Below are 18,991 nucleotides of genomic sequence, written 5' to 3' on the forward strand. Positions count from 1 at the left end.
TCACTCCTCTGCCTCACTTTCTCTTCCTCTTTCTACATCTTTCTATATATATATATATATATATATATATATATATATATATATATATATATATATATATATATATATATATATATATATATATATATATACTATCGGTTGCAAAAGAAAAAATATTTTAGTGTGCGTTTCTCTTTTACATTATCTCACTTTTGTTTTCCGATGATTCTGGAACCCACTAAAGAGCCTTCAGAAAGCTCTTTGCGGTTTTTCGCCAAGAACCAATGGTCTCTGATTCTAAGAGAAAAACACTGTGCTGACGATCCTCTCCTTTATTCATACAAAGCTCGGCTACTCCTCTGTGTGTAACAGTACGAACAACTGACATTGATGTCGACGTAGACACTCGCTGAAGGTAAAACACATTTAGTCCCATATCAGCTGTCTACTGTTCTTTCAAGAGTGCACTGTAATATCCAGTGGAACTGGCGAAAATAGGAGATATGAGGAAACTAAGCTCTCTTTTTGCTGGCTATTACAAAGTTTTGACGCTCTGATCAATAGCCTTAAAAATGCGTTTCATTATGCATGAGTAATGTCTGTAATCGTATCCTATGTATCACAGACCCCCACCATACCAAGCATTCGGAACACAATAGCCAGACGTCACTATTCCACATACCCCCCACCACGGCTCCAGGAAGCTGGGTCGTCCTAGTTATCATATAACCACCCGGGAGATAAAATTCAAATGTTGTCTGATATAACTAGTAATTAATCATCCATGACAGCTCTGAGCAACACAATTCCTTATTTTTCCCCTCCTCGGTTATTTACCATGATTTGTGTGTGACTCTCGCTGTGATTCATATCAAGCGATCTGTTTGTGTGATTTACACCAACTGTTCAGATATTTTCCCTTATTTATCATAATGTAATCTGAGGATTTACGAGCTATCGATGTATTGGGTCCAGATATTTTTATACCTTGGAGAAGTGTTGCATAAATCTCGGCTATCGTCGCGACGCGTGCGCGAAGAGCTCAGACTAGGAGGTAATGGACCAAATTATCCAACGTTATTTCAGAGAACTTTTCCCCCCCTCGACTCGTAGATTCTAAGACGCCGGATCAGACACCGACGCCTGCCCGTCATCCTACATCTCAAACGGACTCCTGATCACACTTTTATCGTCTTTATCATTCTCTTATCGATCAATATAATCGCGTTAAGTCGCTCCTTCATCCCCGAGAAGCTCGCCTGGGATCTCAGGGTCATCAAAACACAGGAATTTTTATGGAGAGGCTTCAAGCCTTTTATACTTTAAATCCGCGGGAGAGTGTGTTGTGGGGTGCCAACTTGGCCTCCTGTGCTGCCTGCCACCGCAATGTTGACACAATACCAAGTGTTGAGTGCTTCAGTTCACCATCTAGTTAACACTACGTATGGTGAATGTCAACCACGGTCTGATTTTTAATAGACAAAGTCCCAATTTTTTCCTATATTTGTCTATTAATGATTTTCCACTTGTGGGTATTAAATAAAATAGTGGACGCATTATATCAATATTACACACACAGTTAGTAAGGTTTTTAATTGTCAAAAGAAAACAATCTGTCACAGTGACAATACAGCACATGCAAGGAACCTCTACACACTAAGATATGCACCTTAATTAGACCTGGACTATGTTCAATACTAAGCTATTGTTGTTGGTTTGGTCTTACTAATCCTCTGCTGTTGACAGGTCTTAAGACCCTCAACTAATGAATAGTAACCAAACTATAGGAGGAAGATAAGAATTGGATAAGTGCTTTACAGAAAAAGGGATAGAAAACGAGGAACCTAACCACTTGGGGATCGACAGATCTAGTAATAATGGCACAAAACTCGACAGAGATCTCATTAGGGGCCCCTAAACAAACATAAAATGTAGTCAATGCTGGATCCTTCATTCACAAATTGAGTACATACATGAAAACTCAAAACACACATACACACACACACATACACACACATGGAATGCTTTAGGCAGTGATGTGGTGGATTCTGACTCCATACACAGTTTCAAGTGTAGATATGATAGAGCCCAATAGGCTCAGGAACCTGTACACCTGTTGATTAACGGTTGAGAAGCCAGACCAAAGAGCCAGAGCTCAACCCCCGCAAGCACAAATAGGTAACAAATAGGTGAGTATACACACACACACACACACACACACACACACACACACATGACTCATGTGCACACATATACATACATATAAACACAAACATACATACACTCCCGTGCGCACACAAAAACACGAAAGCGTACAGACACACACATACACACTCGCACTCATACACACAAACACACACAAAATAAACACCAGCCATCCCCTGTGTAAAGCTCTATGGTATGGTATGTACACAGTTTTATTATCTTGTTTGCTATAGTTTTTATTGTAAACATAAAGATTTTTAGCTAACAAAAATTGCATGAGGATTATATTAATTTGTCAATACCTGGAGATAGATACACAAATATCAGCAGGTTGTACTGATTTATAGATTGTGCCTCATACATTTCTATATTTTGTTGAATGAATATTATTATGTCGAACTCATTGTGAACTAAGAGAATTAACCAATGCATGATGGCAAGTATGTTTTAATACACTGAACAAAAATAATTGCATTTCTAGCTGACGAGTTATAGACCCTTCTAAATACTTTACTGATTGAGGAAGCTATTCAACTCTCAAATCAAAAAAATTACTCAAAAATGTAATACATTAATAACTCAGGAAAGTATACATAAAATGTATAGTTCAGAAATTAGATAAGACTTACAATGATAACAAGAAGAGATTGTCATTATCAGGAATCTGAAACTTAACTGGTAACAACTGATGCAAATATTTTCAATGCTGGCTAGTCTAAAAAGTTGTATAGGAATCTATATAAAAAAAATTATTTCACGTATAAAGTGAGGGAAGAGAAGGGGATAGGGGATGGGAGGAAACTATCACGTGAAAGCGCCAAGTCATTACGACTATAGCTTATAACGTTTTGCAAAGAATTAGAAGGATGATTTTACATTGTACAAACACAATATATATCACAAATTAAGGACGATGAGACAATTTAGCAGAAGAATATAAACTAAACGTACAATGACATTGTACTTGTTTACTTAACCTCATCATTCTGTGTCACAGGTCAGCTGTGTGTTTTCACTGTGTCTTGATGATTCTAAATCTTTAGAAAATTTAAGCACGCCAAACTATTATGATAACCCTCTTAGGAGAAACGTGCGGTCTGTTATTCCTATACACTAGTTTATTTACGAGGTAGCTGAGAAATGGTGTAATTTGACTCATAATCACTCAAAAACTGGTTTCAGATATTGAGGTATTTTGTCCTTCATTACTTGTTACTTATCATGATCGAATCATGTTGGAGTAAGGAGAAAATTGAGATCTCATAGAGCATTATTATGATTAATAATATATGTTATGCTGATCCAGTTTAATTACCTTAAACACTCGTACTCACATACAAACGAACACTCCCTAGCGGACGTAATTTCTAACCTTGATTACCACATTACATATAAAAATATACATACTCATACACTATATATATATACATATATAAAGAGTTAGATATTAAATATGAAAAAGAAATATCGAGTCAGAAAATGAGCGGTGAGGTAGAAGGAAGGACGTCTAATGAAAAGATATGATCATGGGAAACAAAAGACTATGGAAGACGTATATCAGTGTTATAAAATATTTAAGTTCGTGCGGCAGAATAAAGAGATGAGATGAGTTCATGAAAGAATTGAAAGAAAGAATATATATATATATATATATATATATATATATATATATATATATATATATATATATATATATATATATATATATATATATATATATATATATATATGTATATATAGCGCAATTTGTGAATTACTGGCCTGACTGTGTAGGATATGTTACGCTACGGTGTGAAGATTTGGTTAGATTAAATAAAATTTGTATACTAGTTTTAACTCAAATAAACAATTAAATCATACATATTATGTAATGGAAAGTTTTATCATTACATAAGCATTTTTTTATCCAAATAAGTATTACCGGAAATATCAGCTTCTTTGTTTATATGAGTTTATACTTGCTGACCATATTTTGGGTTTGTTGATCACAAATTGAACCTATTAATTACATTCTGATCAACAAGATCAGAATGTGATTAACATCTATTCTATTTGCGAGTCGATTCATTTGGGAAGAATTTGGAAAGAACACTTATGTTCAAACGAAATTCCATGTATAACTGGCCATCCTGCGAGATGGGGACATAGGAAGATTTTATTGCTACCTCGTGATTTCTATTCTCTAATCCGTCATATAGAATAAGGTAGAAGCACAAACTGCGTTTACAACTTTGATATCATTGCTGATTTTTTACCTTATATCACGTTTTGGAAGAGTTCTCCAAAATTGTTGTTGAAGGAGCTGTGGTATGTGTTTTGAGAGGGAGCTGTGATAGGTGTTTTCACAGAAGCTGTGGTAGGGGTTTTCAGAGGAGCTATTAGAGGAGTGTGCCTCTGGGGGGTAGAGTTGCAGGGGAGCAGACGTCGACCACTCTGGCTGGGTTATAACCCCTGAACCTCTCTCCGTAGCCGGCTAATGAAGTACTTAATTTCGAGCATTGAATAGAGTCAATTCGTTTTTCCTGTGGCTGAATGACCGAGCCGGTAGTTAAATCCCGAGAAGCTTCCAGCAACCAGTAATTAGGAGGACTGTAAGAATGTGTTGGATCTTGTGAGGAACAGATAAGGCTGCGCCAGCATTCGTGGGGAATTTCCTTCTCACTCAATTGTCACGCTCTTCACACACATACACGTTCAAACATGTGTTCATACAGCTACATATACATGCACATATATTTGAGTATGTAAACTGCATTTCCTAATGTTTCGCACATTATAAAAACCTATATTTATTGCCTCGTAGCGATTTTGTGCAGTTTTCTGAATATATTTCCCGCTCAATGTTTGAATCGTGTGCATTTATGAGGTTGCCGTTCAGGCCGGTACGAATAATTTATATATATGTGATAAAGAAGAAAAATCCCAGGAAAAAGCCCTGAAGTACTACATTTAAAACGGCTTACCTTTCTGACTCAAATCCGTTTATGCTAACGCTGCTTCTTTTAAAATAACTACCAAGACCAAGTGACCATCAGAACTAAGGGACAATCAATACCAAGTGACCACCAGGTATACCAGACTGCCTTCCTGGATTGCTTACAATCACAGGACTAATGACCAAACTTTCCAAAGTTTTAAAATATGGCATTTAAAAGTGACTGTAGGGGAATATCTTTCTCGGAAATATATGATAGTTTCCTAATAAATGTATGTAACTGTCAAGAGAGCGGATTACGTTTCGAGATAAACATATGTTAATAGAATAAATAGAACTATCACTTTTATTACAGGCTGGACTTATCTCCACCCCACAACTGTAACCCCATGTTACTCATACCCACAACCCCATGTATGTACCCCCATATTCAGGCTTCCATTTTTCCCCATAACATGGACTAAGACTCACACTAAAACCACAATGACTCTTGTATTTCAGCACAACCATCTATTTCCTGCACCATCATCTATTCTCTGCACCAATATCTCTTTCTCCACCACCATATTCTCTATCTCTATGACCACCATCCGATCTTTCTCTTACACGCTATCTTTCTCCAGCTCAAATTTATATTTCACCATCCCAATCTGTATCTCCATCATATTTCAAATCTCCACCACCACACACAATCTTCTCCACTGCCTTCTTGATCTCCGCACCACATTATCTCCATCACCAGTTCTTGTCTCTAGACCCACCTATTACTTTCCCATTACATCAGCCCCTGCCTGTTGTTGTTGTGTTAGATTTACCAAACTCGGAACTAAAATTTCCATGTAGCACGGGCTATGGTGAGCCCGCTGTTGTGTATCCACTACTATATACTGTTTATTTTCTCCTCACCTAATTTATCTCATCCGCCATTCTCATTTTGTACACAATTACCCCCATTATTTCTCCTATCACAGCCACCCCTCTTAATTTCCATAACCACCACACCTCTGTAACACTACTTCCTACATAAATATCACCTATATCACTATCTCCTTCACTACCAAACCCCCCCGACCCTCCCCATTTCTCCCCCTCCACCGGCATTGTTTCTACCACCAACCTAATCTCCCCCAGCCTCTCTCCCTCCCTCGACCCACTGGCATACGCCGAAGACAAGATTGTGACTATTCTCCCTGGCTTGGGGCTCTTGTACTGCTCCTCCAGACTGCGTTGGTCGTATCTCCCGGCTCCCTATCTCGATGCCTTTATGCAAATGATGCACAACGTAAGACTTGGGGGGATGCGGCCAGTTGCTTGCGCCTAATGTGGTGTCTGTATGCGACGGCCTCGTTGGTCGGAGTCAGATGAGGCTTCACAGTGGGGGGAAAATGCACGAGATAGTGTAGATAAACGGAGGATACTGCTGATTTGTGAAGGAAATGATGGGCTGGCTACGTTGTTCACAGTTGGGAAGATAGAAACTTATAGGTTAAATGTGAGGCAGAATAATAGGAGGAGGACAGGAAAGATGAGAAGAGGGAAGATTAGTAGAGGAGGGAAGACTATGAGTAAAGGGATGGAGAAGTGGGAAGATGGGGAGTGGGACGATGTGTAGAAGAAGGAAGACGAGGAGGAGAAACGTTCCGGAAGATGAGGAGGAGAGAGAATATGAGGAGTGGGAAGGTGAGGAGGAGAGGGAAGATGAAATATTGTAACTGGGTAGTGACTGTGAGTGTTATAGTAGCTATGGTGGGTACTTTATGATTGTTGTGGCTGGATGGGGGAATCTTATGATTGTTGAAGCAGAGATGAGGACCTTGAGACTATTCCAGCTGGGTTCGGGACCTTATGATTGTTGAAGTGCTGGAAGCTGCGATTTTCAAAGTAGTGGCAGTCATTTATCAGTAGGAAGAAAGTAAAACGAAATTTATTCTTACAAATTATTGCAATTGTTCAGTATAAAACCTTCCCTTCTACGCAAGTTCCAACTCTCAGGAGCATAATTTTCATTATCAACCCTATTTTAATCTATTTGCTTAACCTTACACTCGCTTCTCAGATTTACCATCTCCATTGATCTGCTTATAATGTTTTTGTATATCTATGCTACACTCGTGTTTCACGTCCGGTTTCATATGATGGCATAACAGGGCTTTTGTTGAATCTCTGAATTAATCAGCATTTTCCCGCCTTGTTATTTTTTTCGAAGGTTTGTGTTCGAACATGCGTCTTTCTTGCCCCTGTCTGGCTATGTTTTTATCATGGCTGTACTTACTCAATAATCAATAAAATCCAGGTATTATTGTCTTCTTTTTTGGGTTTCTCTAGCGAGTGCAAAGTGAGACTTCAGTCTGTTATGTATTACACAAAACAGAATACGAGACAGTTGATAGAAACTGCATAAGATTAGATAAATGCTGACTTGGAAAATGGGAACATAATAGAGACGGGAACTTTCGACTGATCCTATAATGGATTAAACGTACATGAAAATGGTTTGGATGGGAATAAATTAGATTTGCCTCGCAATGTTCAAAAGGGATTCTATAGTTCCCATATGATATTATACTATATTTGTTGTTATGCTGCACTTGCGGTCAAAGAAAACGGAGTTAGTATCCAATCATGATATCAATATCTTTCGAGTAAATATCACTGCACTACACACCTCTCTTTCCATATTTTCTTATGAATTTTCCAGATTAAAATTACCATGATTGCATATGAATCTTTCCCACAAACCTCCTCTTAAGATTCATATAAACTTTTTCAGAACGAAATCTACTAACTTCTCAATAACTTATGTAAACTTTCAACTGTTCCTCTATAGATTTTGCTCACCCCTAATTTTACACGATGACACAATCAACGTTCTTAGCCATCTATCACACCTCCATTTTGCTTGGCTGTAACAAATTCTCCAAATAAATTCCATTATTTTCTTTCCACTGTATATAATCTTTCTGCCTATTCCCTTTCCACATCTGCTCCTTTTCCATATTTTAGGCTCTACACTGCTGCATACATTGTGTAGATTATATTACACACATTCTGCATACAATATGTATTATGGTATCTTCTGTTGTACTTTATACACACTTGCATGCTTTTCGTTTCTTGTTATCTTATATCATACTAAATATTTCAACTCGAATAAGACCTCAATGCCAAGCGTAAAATTATGTTTTGGTGCAAAGATTACCGAATGTATCACACAAACCACTTTTGTTTCTCCCTCTTGTGATCATTGTTTTTCTTTCAATCTCTTTATCGTCTTCCTTCCTTTCCCCGCTAGTAATCGTCATTTATTCTCCCTCTCCCTATCAATGTTCTTCCTTCTCCTTCTCATAATCATTGTCATTCCTATTCCTCCTTATCATCCTCCATTTATCCTTTTATTTTTATCGACGTCTTTTTCTTCTTTTCATTCTGCTGGGCATTATGGATCTTGAACGCATATGAAGCCGAAGCTCTCTCGACTGCGCTATGAGTAATCTCATGAAGGAAAATAATTATTTTAAGTTTCATCCTTCTTTCTTCCTCTCCTTATCATCTTCAATCCTTACTATTTCACAAATTTTTATCCATGTCTTCACAGAGACTGACAATATATATATATATATATATATATATATATATATATATATATATATATATATATATGACAATTACGAGCATATACATATATATATATATATATATGCTCGTAACAAGATATTAAGCCAAAAAGCATCAAATTCACATCAGATGCACTTGCAATATAACATACTCAATATACATATTCATACTGTCAGATGGAATGCTCGGATCTGAACATAAAAGGCTCGAGCTCTGGACTATCAACTTTAAACATTGCATCCACATTTAATTGCAACATTGTCTACAAATATAATCATCTTCACCTTCAATTTTATAATTATTTGAATGTTAATATTATAATTGTTAATTTATTAGTATTGCCTATTATTACTGTAAATTTGTATAAACTAACCAAGTTATATACGAACTAAATTCATAAATAAAATATTTGAATTTGAAATATTATTAAATTACCAAGGGACAAGTGATAACCTAAAATGCTGAAGGTGTTGTATGTTGTGAGCGGGCTGCAATGTTACATGTTGAATGATAGTCTGGAAGAATACATCAGTGAAGAAAATATCAAATATGTGCAACAAGAGAATTAAGTCTATGAAAAGCAATGGGAAGTGATAAAAAGCTATACCTAAAAAGGGTAATGTTGTTACAATTAAGACCTTAAAGGACAGAGAAGAGAAGCGATGTGAGGAATTATAACTGGAGGAAAACGGGTTTAAAACTGGAGTACTTTGTTTAGAAATAATGAATGTAGATGTAGGTAGAATATTAATAATTTAAGAATATTCCAATATGAGAAAGCATAGATGATGTGAGCGTCGAAAGCACTTCGCTTTCGACGAAGAAAGCGAAGATGCTTTCGAAAGCGAAAGACGAAGACGATTACAATTCGCTTGTAATTGTCAAGGAACTCATTACTATCATTAAAGCACATTCCTTAGTGTAGACTACAGTGTGAGAGCCACTATTTATTTCCAAGACAGAAAAAAATTCTAGTGAAACCAGTCCATTTGACCTTCAGCCTCGAAGAGACAGACAGATATTTCCACACATGTCTCTACGCCTCCTATTTCACCCGGAGAGCTTTGTTCTTTAATAAAACATTACGAGTAAGCGGTAGGTGAGTGAAAACTCTACGGGTTTCACAACCCATGATTTTATATCAAACTGCACGAAAATCGGAAGGAGGCAATTAAGATATCTCTTAACGTACGGCACTTGGACCTACCCTGACTGGCCTGTGACACTCATAATCCCTCTGTGTTTAATGTGTGAAAGTTGAGTGAGGCAAGCTCCAATCATCTGTTCTCCAAACTCAGACAAGCAGCCGTTCTCTTTTGTAATGATTAGTATAATTAGGTAGCATCCCTTCTATTGTACATACATTATCATGACCAAAATGATTAGATCAATGTTTCACACTGACGGTAGAACATCCCATGTCAACATATAGTATTCGGCCCACACCTACACTACATGGAAGAAGTCATGGATTTAGATAAATATGTAGCGAAAACCCCGAGCAAAGCAATAATTGTATTGACCACGACTAGCACTTTTCCAACGGTAACCACAGAGTTATTTAATTGCTACCAGTTAAAATCTATTGGAAGAGAGTTTGGCTACTGAGAGTTAAGGTTTGTAAGGCACTCGCTCCTTCGGTACTCGCTCCTTCTTGCTCCATTAACCTGTCATGTACACCGAGATGCGAGGACGATGAAGGAATATGCATGAGGTTAATTGAACATGTGCTCAGTGAGAACGCTTACTGATAGAGTAAATTGGTGCATAGAGCAAGTTCACTAAGGACCTAGCTAAATATAGCTATGCTTAATTAACTGATGAATATATATACCTTTTATCTTATATAAAATGTTTACTATTTTAATTTTTTTGCTGTCTTATCCGAACTCATTAATTAGCTTCCAAAGATTTTTATTATTTTCAAACAGTTTCCGTAGGAGAGACTACGTGTGCTTGTATCCGATATAAGTCGCAATTAAATGAATTATCAAAAAACAGGAATTTACATATAAACATTATTTTAGAGAATCTTAGATGAATCTCCGGACTATACTTGTTCCACAACTTTGTCTTGAAAGTTGAGAAGTCCACAGACATTCTTTCTGAAGTAACTGCAGTATAAAAAACAAATAGAATTTTCTTCTAGTATCTCAAAATGGGCTACTACCAATTACAAATTTTATGAACTACAAGAAAACTAAAGTTTTGTGAAATCCCACAAATGTTATTTAATCTCTTATGTAACTTTCAATATAATTATCTCGGCTTTTTGGGGCACTAGAATGGTGACATGTTCACGGATGCTCAGACAGATTTCAGTGGCAGGTGAAGTTTTTGGGGGAAGTAATATGAGTGTGTGGGTTAGAGGGGAAGTAGTGGGAGTGTGTGGGTGGGAGGGGAAAATGTGTTGGAGAGGTGGACTGGGGGGGGAGAGGTGTAGGGGGGACGGGAGGAATGAAACCATTTATCAGGGAGTCGACAATGACAGGAACAACAAACTTCACTCCTGGAGATGGTGGCCGCACCTCCACTCTATCATCATTCAGAATGGGGGGAGCCAATGCCCTGTCCCAGATTTATATTGTCATATGTCAATAGTGACTATTCTTTGCATTTGTTTGCTGTGTGATCTAAATTTTTAGTGTGTGCTGACATGCAGTGGTATGTGAGAGGGGCGTCAATGTAAAAAAAAAAATGAGTAATTAGGTGAGATTAATTGTTGACAGGAATAGAGCTTTACATCTTAAGACGTTGACAAAAATTATTGCAAATGATAAAACTAATTTAAATCCTTGCACTGTATCCATGTTTCGTTCTTAGTAGATAAGTTACATATTTAAGACTAATGAATAAGCAGTATAACGTGTAGACTGATAATAAGCAGCAGCTCTACTATGATCCTGTAATATGACCATATCTAAATATTTCATGTATTATCAAAACCGTCAATGTATGATAATTTATGTGAGTAAATAGATATTGTGATGAAAACAAATTTGCAACTAACCGACATTATAATTATAAGGTGTAATTGTTAGATGAAAGAGCAAATACCAAAAATTCTGCCGAGATCTGATTAAGACCTTTTGTGTCCTCTGTAATCCTTCGTGCAACAGCTCACAGGATGAGTACAGGGTGCACAATAAACTTGCCGCCTGCGGTGGCAACAATCAATCAGGAGTCGGAGTGGTGCTGGGACACGGATGATCGAGGACTGAAATACTGGGAATGAGAAGGGGTTGTAGATCAGGATCTCGCGGGGAACAGGCATTCCAAGGCGGAGGTGGCGGGGGGGGGGGGGGGGGAGAGTAAAATTGTTGCCAGGATTAGGGTGGGAGTGTACTGACAGTAGAGGGTAAGGGTGGAGGTACTGGAATTGGATCGCTGATGGTAGTACAAGAGCAAGTGAAGAGGCTGCTTAGGGGAAATGGGGAATAAGAGGGAAGAGATGGATGAGAAAGAATTTTTAGGATGTAGTATGTAGTCACCGATATTGGGGTGGTACAGAATGGAAGAGGAAATTGAAAGATATGGGAAAGGCGAAGTATGTTTTTTTTTTTTTTTTGGGTGAGGTTTTATTTTGGAGAGGTTTGGTTGATACCATCAGGAGAGTTTTTCTGCGAAGCTGAGTAATTGGTGAAAAATGAGACTGAAAGTCAATGGCTGCTGTTTGCATTATTGCCAATTCCATGGGTGATTTTCATCTCAAATAGCCGATATTTTGCAATATCACTCGTGAACATTAACACAAAATATATAGACAATGTATCTTTGCAATTACCTAAGGAATTATTAGGGAAATGGTCAGCAGCTCTGGATATAAATATAAAATTATTTGCTTAACCCCATTATGATCAACATCAGTTATATGCCATCTAGAGTGAATATGTATTATATCCGGTCAGTGCCAAGTGTACTGTGTCTCAGTGAGGCAAATCTGTTATGGCTTGTTTCCAAGTCGGTTCCTGGAGAACCATTATTCCTCCGACCTTCCCCCTCTCGCCAGACTCTATTATCATGGCTGCGTTTGATAGTTCCTCGCCTTATGGGGTTAGAGGCATCCGGATAGTGGAAGGAAGCAGGTGATGAGAAAGATGTGGAGAAGTGCTTGTTTACTTTCAGATGAGGACCAGAGGGGTGTGAGTGAAGGCTGGAAGAGAGCAGGGGTAGGAGCAGCGTAAGGAGTAAGAGGTAGAAGAGTGGGAACAGTGGGGATAAGGAGATAACTATGAAGTAGAGGGATCTCAGTGGAGAGGTGTCAGGGGAGAGGGTGTTAGTAGTTGGGGAAAGTGTAGGTGACGCTGTTGAGATAGGATTAAGGAGGAAGGAGGGAAGGGTGTGGACAAGTCAGCTGTCGCTAGCTTCACTGATTCCATCTAAGCAGTTAAGCTACATAAATTTATAAGTCTTTAGATTTACAAGTCATGTAGTCCTTCTCTCAGGATCCTATAGGTGTCACATGTATAACTCTGATTCTCTTGTAATATAACTTATCGACTTTGTTCTTCACATCCCCTTGGAGACTCAGTTCAAGTCCTTATGGTGTGATGTTCACAACTTTCGGAACTTTGTAAAACTGTTATGTTAGATTTCCACATTGCAAATTTTATTGCACCAAAGGCTGCTTTTGCAGTCACTGGCTCAAGGGCTAGTATTCCAATACCCTTCCAGTTCAGCACTACTTCCCTTCCATGAATGTTGTTCCATCATCTGGGGTCGGCAAGTTGAGTGCTTCTTACAGGTACTATTGATAATTGTTTCTATATTATTCATTTGTTTATTTTTTCCAGTGTTGCCCTTAATTATATTCCATATTCATATGTTTTTCATATTTCATTCCATCTCTACTGAACGTCTATTGTAAGTCCACTCAACCTGTCCTGAAGTCCAGTTATCCGTCAGTGTTGTGTGTGTGTGTGTGTGTGTGTGTGTGTGTGTGTGTGTGTGTGTGTGTGTGTGTGTGTGTGTGTGTGTGTGTGTGTGTGCGTGTGTGTATGTGTGTATGTGTGTGTGTGTGTGTGTGTGTGTGTGTGTGTGTGTGTGTGTGTGTGTATGTGTGTGTGTGTGTGTGTGTGTGTGTGTGTGTGTGTGTGTGTGTGTGTGTGTGTACGAGTAACATATATCCTATCACGTCCATACATCTGGCTACTTCCTTCACACGATATAAATCTTTCATCTACGTATTTTTCCTTTCAAATATGTAAGCCTCTCGCTCTGGTGAGTTTGCAGATGACTTTACCATCTCTCAAGAAAAACGTAAACCAATCAAATCGTAAAAAAAAATCACATTCCGATTCTGGGAATCATGGACGATGTATTCACAATTTACTAGATTCGCCTTCTTGACAATAGACGTAGCTGAAGCTAATCCAATTACGGACTGCTGAGTTTATCACGGACTGAAGAGGTAATTAGTGACTACTGGGATCGGTAGTTACGATCCGCTTTGATGATAAGCTACTGCAAGGGCAGATATGGTCCATAAGAATACTAATATTAGGTATGTTCAGAATGGTCAATTTCAGTGTGCTTTTACTGCAAGAGGTATACTATGGACAAAGGGGCTAATCGGAGAAGGCGGAGAGTCAGGTATTGTGGAAGCACTCTCAAGGACAGGAAGCCTTGGATACCCCTTGGATATCGTCTGTCTTTCCCTGAACCACAACATTTGCTAAGTGCCCAGGTAGCTATTCACGGCTAAGTGAATAAAGGAATTAGGAGTAGGAAAACGCTCCCAGACGCCTAGCCTCGCTCGGGAATCGTACCCAGGAGTCCAAGGGAACTAATGAATTTCGAAAAAAATAAACACTTTATCGAACGATTTTTCACAATTTACACCCTAAAATCAGAGAAGTGGAACAGTTGCGAGATATCCAGCGTAAACATGCCACAGAGTCCGGATATGCGATATATTCGGAAGTTATGCTACGTAGCTGGGATATACCCTGAGTCCGGATACGTAAGATATTGGGAGTTTTGTTACAAGTTTGTTATGTATATTATATATATATATATATATATATATATATATATATATATATATATATATATATATATATATATATATATATATATATATATATATGTATATATTATAGTTGGGCTAAATTAGGTACAGGAATGTTGGCACGTTACTGGGAGATATACTCTGGAACTTTGAACAGAAAACAAAGTGCATGTCTTATGGATATGCCCCTTGTGAGAGGAGGGATTCCTCCTCACATCCCCTGTAACACTTTATGGTAACCATATACAACATTGTAACAACGTAAACATAGTAAAGATAACGCTGTAGCTACGCCATGTTTGGTAACCAAGAGTTCGAATAAGAGAGACAGGTTGTTGCGTACGTCGAGAGGCAGAGGAGCGTCCCGCAGCCCGTGAAATAGAGTCGTTGTGAATTATGATGCGGAACCCGGCCTGCAGCTCGGTGAAAACTGGTGATATATGGCGGAGACAGGTCTTGGTGCGACTGTGCTTACCTCGCCCTGACAAGGCCCGGAACGGGTTCGACCAGGCCTCCCGAACACCGGTTGCCAGGAACCGTTAACGCTGCGACCATGAAGGGGTCCTTAGGTGTAAGCTCAGGACTTCTACCATTGCTCACTTATGGTACGATCATGCCTCAGATGCACTGCCTGCCAGGAACCCCATATGGTACGACCATGCCTCAGACCACTGGCTGCCAGGAACCCCATATGGTACGACCATGCCTCACACCACTGGCTGCCAGGAACCACATATGGTACGACCATGCCTCAGACCACTGGCTGCCAGGAACCACATATGGTACGACCATGCCTCAGACCACTGGCTGCCAGGAACCGTAAACGGTTCTACTCTGCCCGAGCCCCACAGGCTGCCAGAGACCCCACACGGGACCACAATGCTTCCCTTCCACTGTCTGGTAGTTTTTCGACGATCATTTTACGTATTATGAATACTGATTGGCTACTTTTTTTACAAATTGAAATTGTTTAAAATTAATTTACTGTATTATGTAACACAAATGACATGAGAAAAGTTAGTCGTGCTGTGCTGGTCCATAAAGTGAAGGCTCACATTAAAACCAGGTTACCATTGGTTCAGCATCTGTTTGTCTGTAGTAGTAGTAAAGTAACTCTTCACAGGCCTTGAAAAATATTCAAGGTTGAATAATGCATGTAAGAGTATAATTCCAAGCAATATACAAAAAATTATATTTTTTATATTGACAAATATATCTCTCATTTAGTTCTGATGTTAATAGTAAATATAAATCATGAACAATTGTTTTGTTTGGTGTGGATGGCTCCAGAATCATCTTACATGCGGCTGGTGAGTCTGCTAAAAGGATCTGCAGAATTCACAAGAGAATTTTCCAGGAAGGTCCTAGATGAAAGAGATATGCCAATAAAAGTGTGTAACTAAGAGCAGGGAGGAGGCTGGCGATAACCCAAGTTTACGATGAGAGTGTGTCGGCCCGCCAAGGCTCCAGTCAGGCTCCACTGTCTGGCACCACCTATTGGCTCCACCGCCTGACACCACCCATTGGCTCCACCACCTGGCACCATCTATTGGCTCCACTACCTGGCACCACCCATTGGCTCCTTCAACTGGCCCCATTGCTAGACCCATCGCTTGTACCCGACACTGGGCCCCGTCGCTGGGTCCCGCTGCCGGGCCCCACCGCCTGGACCCCACCGCCTGGACCCCACAGCCTGGACCCCACAGCCTGGACCCCATCGCCTGGACCCCACAGCCTGGACCGCACCGCCTGGACCGCACCGCCTGGACCGCACCCCCATCGCCAAGGCCCCGCCGCCCGGCCACACAGCTTTCACTTACCATACCAATACAAAACTCTCGGTGGGTAGTCATTGAGTTGTCTTCAGCACACAGTACTATTGAGAAGTTTCGTTGAGCTAACTCGTGTTTCCGAAAATGGAATATTTACACGTATGAGATAACACCTTGTTCTAAACTCCTGCATATTTGTATGCAGTAAATTTGAATATCCATGCAGAGATATTGATAATAAAAAACTTACAAAATTGAATATATTGATAAGGATTTATCAACCTAGGAAATTGTATGTAGCACCAGCCCGCGAAGTGCAACTGCACCCTAAAATATACTGGAAACATCGCACACAATAAAACAAGGCGATTCAAATGTCAAGTTCAAACTATGTCTGCTGAACGAAGCGAAATTGAAAGGGAAGGTAGGAGGCTGATTTAGAAAAGATTTTAGATTTTTTTCTAATCTTTTCCTAATTACATATATATGCAAAATTTAAGTAAATGTTAAATGGTTTTATTAAAATACTTATATAGGCCAAATTTGAGATAATTTTATATTTTTATCTTCATGTACATGTGTTAAATTTGAGCTAATTAATAAATTTTATCCAAATATACATGTTTATTCCAAATTTCAGTTATTGTAAAACAATATTTAATACTGAACACATAACAAATTCGTTGCCCTCTAAGTAAACTTTCTCACTACTGACTGATATATTAATAAAATAATCACATATCAAGGCAAATCAAATACTAATTTTTCATCCAGATCAGCAGTGTAGGAAAGGCGCAGGAGAGATCTTACACACTCACTAGAGAACAGACAAAAATCAAAAACTTATGATTCGTATTTTACAACGAATGAAACTTGTATTTACATCAAAATTTAGAGCGGAATTCGGGCACGTTAACGATACGTAGAGTTGAGAAGTAAAAATCCGGAGAGAAAGGAACGGTTTGGTGAACGAGGCGTTAGAAGAGACTGGGGGAGAGAGCAGGCACTTATAACTTTGGCGATTTTAGATTTAGTAAAAAACATTATTCAGAAAATTTTACAAAATGAGATAGCAGTTGCTACTAGTACTGCTGACAGCACTAGTAGTAGCCGATATAAACACCACTACTACTGGACAAGATCATCGTGTAATTATTTACTTCATTTTAATAATAAAATTCAACAAGACAAATAACAATGGCCACTGCTGCTCGCCTCCCGGTGTTATGAGACAAACTCAAGCTGCGTCTCTCCTGTTTTTATCAGGTGAATACGTTAATTAAAACTGGCGCGCTCAGGGTGTGCTTCAGCGAAGACAGGAAGGGATCAAGGCTGCCAGCCAACAATAGCGTCGTCATTCGAGCAATCTCTGTAATAAACAGGCTCTCCAGGGGCGGGCATAAAGGCTCTCCGTAATTATTTAGCAATCCGTCAATGCCAGGAGAAGGTGGCAGAAGGATGTGTTGGTGGGGGGCTGGTGGTGAGTTTAAGGGAGCTGGCGCTGTGTTGGTGGGGGACTTGGTTTGTGTTTACGGGGATGGGCGACGAGTGGTTGAGGACTGGTTTTGTGTTGGATGCAGCTGGTTGTGTCTTGATGAGGGGTTTTCCGGTGTGTATGGGGGATTCTGGAGGTGTGTTGGTGTGGTATTATGTGTGTTGGTGGGGGCTGGCTGTATGTTTGTGGAAGCTGGCTCTTGTTCTATACATGTTATGGTCTAATGATAGTTTAGTAAGTATAAAATCAACAGAGCAGTTGAAGTGTTAGAGCAATAACATATTTTCAACCCTCAACTTACAGACTTGGAGGAGCCTTGACAACATGTCAAAAACCATTCCTTTGCTATCCAGGATTCTCGAAACATATGTATATATAAATAGGTTAATTTCAAAACAGTTATTACATTTTAAATACCATACATATAACACTGGATTTGTGTTTTTGTAACCCTCCCACTGCGCCAAAATATTTCTATGCTACTCCTCCCTCCCCTCCCCCATAGGTGAGCCAATTAAAACAAATTATATATATCCCCCTTTACACACATGATAGAAAAACACGAACGTTCACAAATGCACAAAAATAAACACCGTTCCACATACTGTGGTTTGGCTACGGTACCAGGTAGTGGTGGAGGACAGTGGACGCTGTGGGGACGGCAGCTGAATGCTGGACACATATCTTATTAAATTTATTTTAATGGTTTGAATTGCTGTTGGATGCATTAAGATATATTTGCACCAATAGTTTGCTATTAGTATATTGACTAATAGTACCGCTATGCGCAAATTCTACTACATTTTTACTTTTTTTTACTATACATAATTTTTGTTACTGTTTGCGTTGTATGTAGCCTGTAGGTGTGACGATCTCTGGAGCCTCCATGCACCGGAGAACAGCTCAGTGCTTGCTCTACTACGGGACAAGTCTCTTCTGAACCCGACGCTCAGTGCTCAGGTATACGAAACACTCTCGCT

The 18,991-nt window shown here is 39.1% G+C and overlaps 1 long non-coding RNA gene across 1 annotated transcript in view; it reads right to left on the reverse strand.

Annotated features, from left to right (window-relative positions):
* The window catches only part of LOC138369389 (uncharacterized), a 387,359-nt gene that overhangs the window by 254,864 nt on the left and 113,504 nt on the right, over nt 1-18,991 (reverse strand). The gene's annotated exons all lie outside the window — the stretch shown is intronic.

The sequence above is a fragment of the Procambarus clarkii genome, chromosome 28, assembly GCF_040958095.1.
Source record: "Procambarus clarkii isolate CNS0578487 chromosome 28, FALCON_Pclarkii_2.0, whole genome shotgun sequence".
In the NCBI taxonomy this organism is placed as follows: Eukaryota; Metazoa; Arthropoda; class Malacostraca; order Decapoda; family Cambaridae; genus Procambarus; species Procambarus clarkii.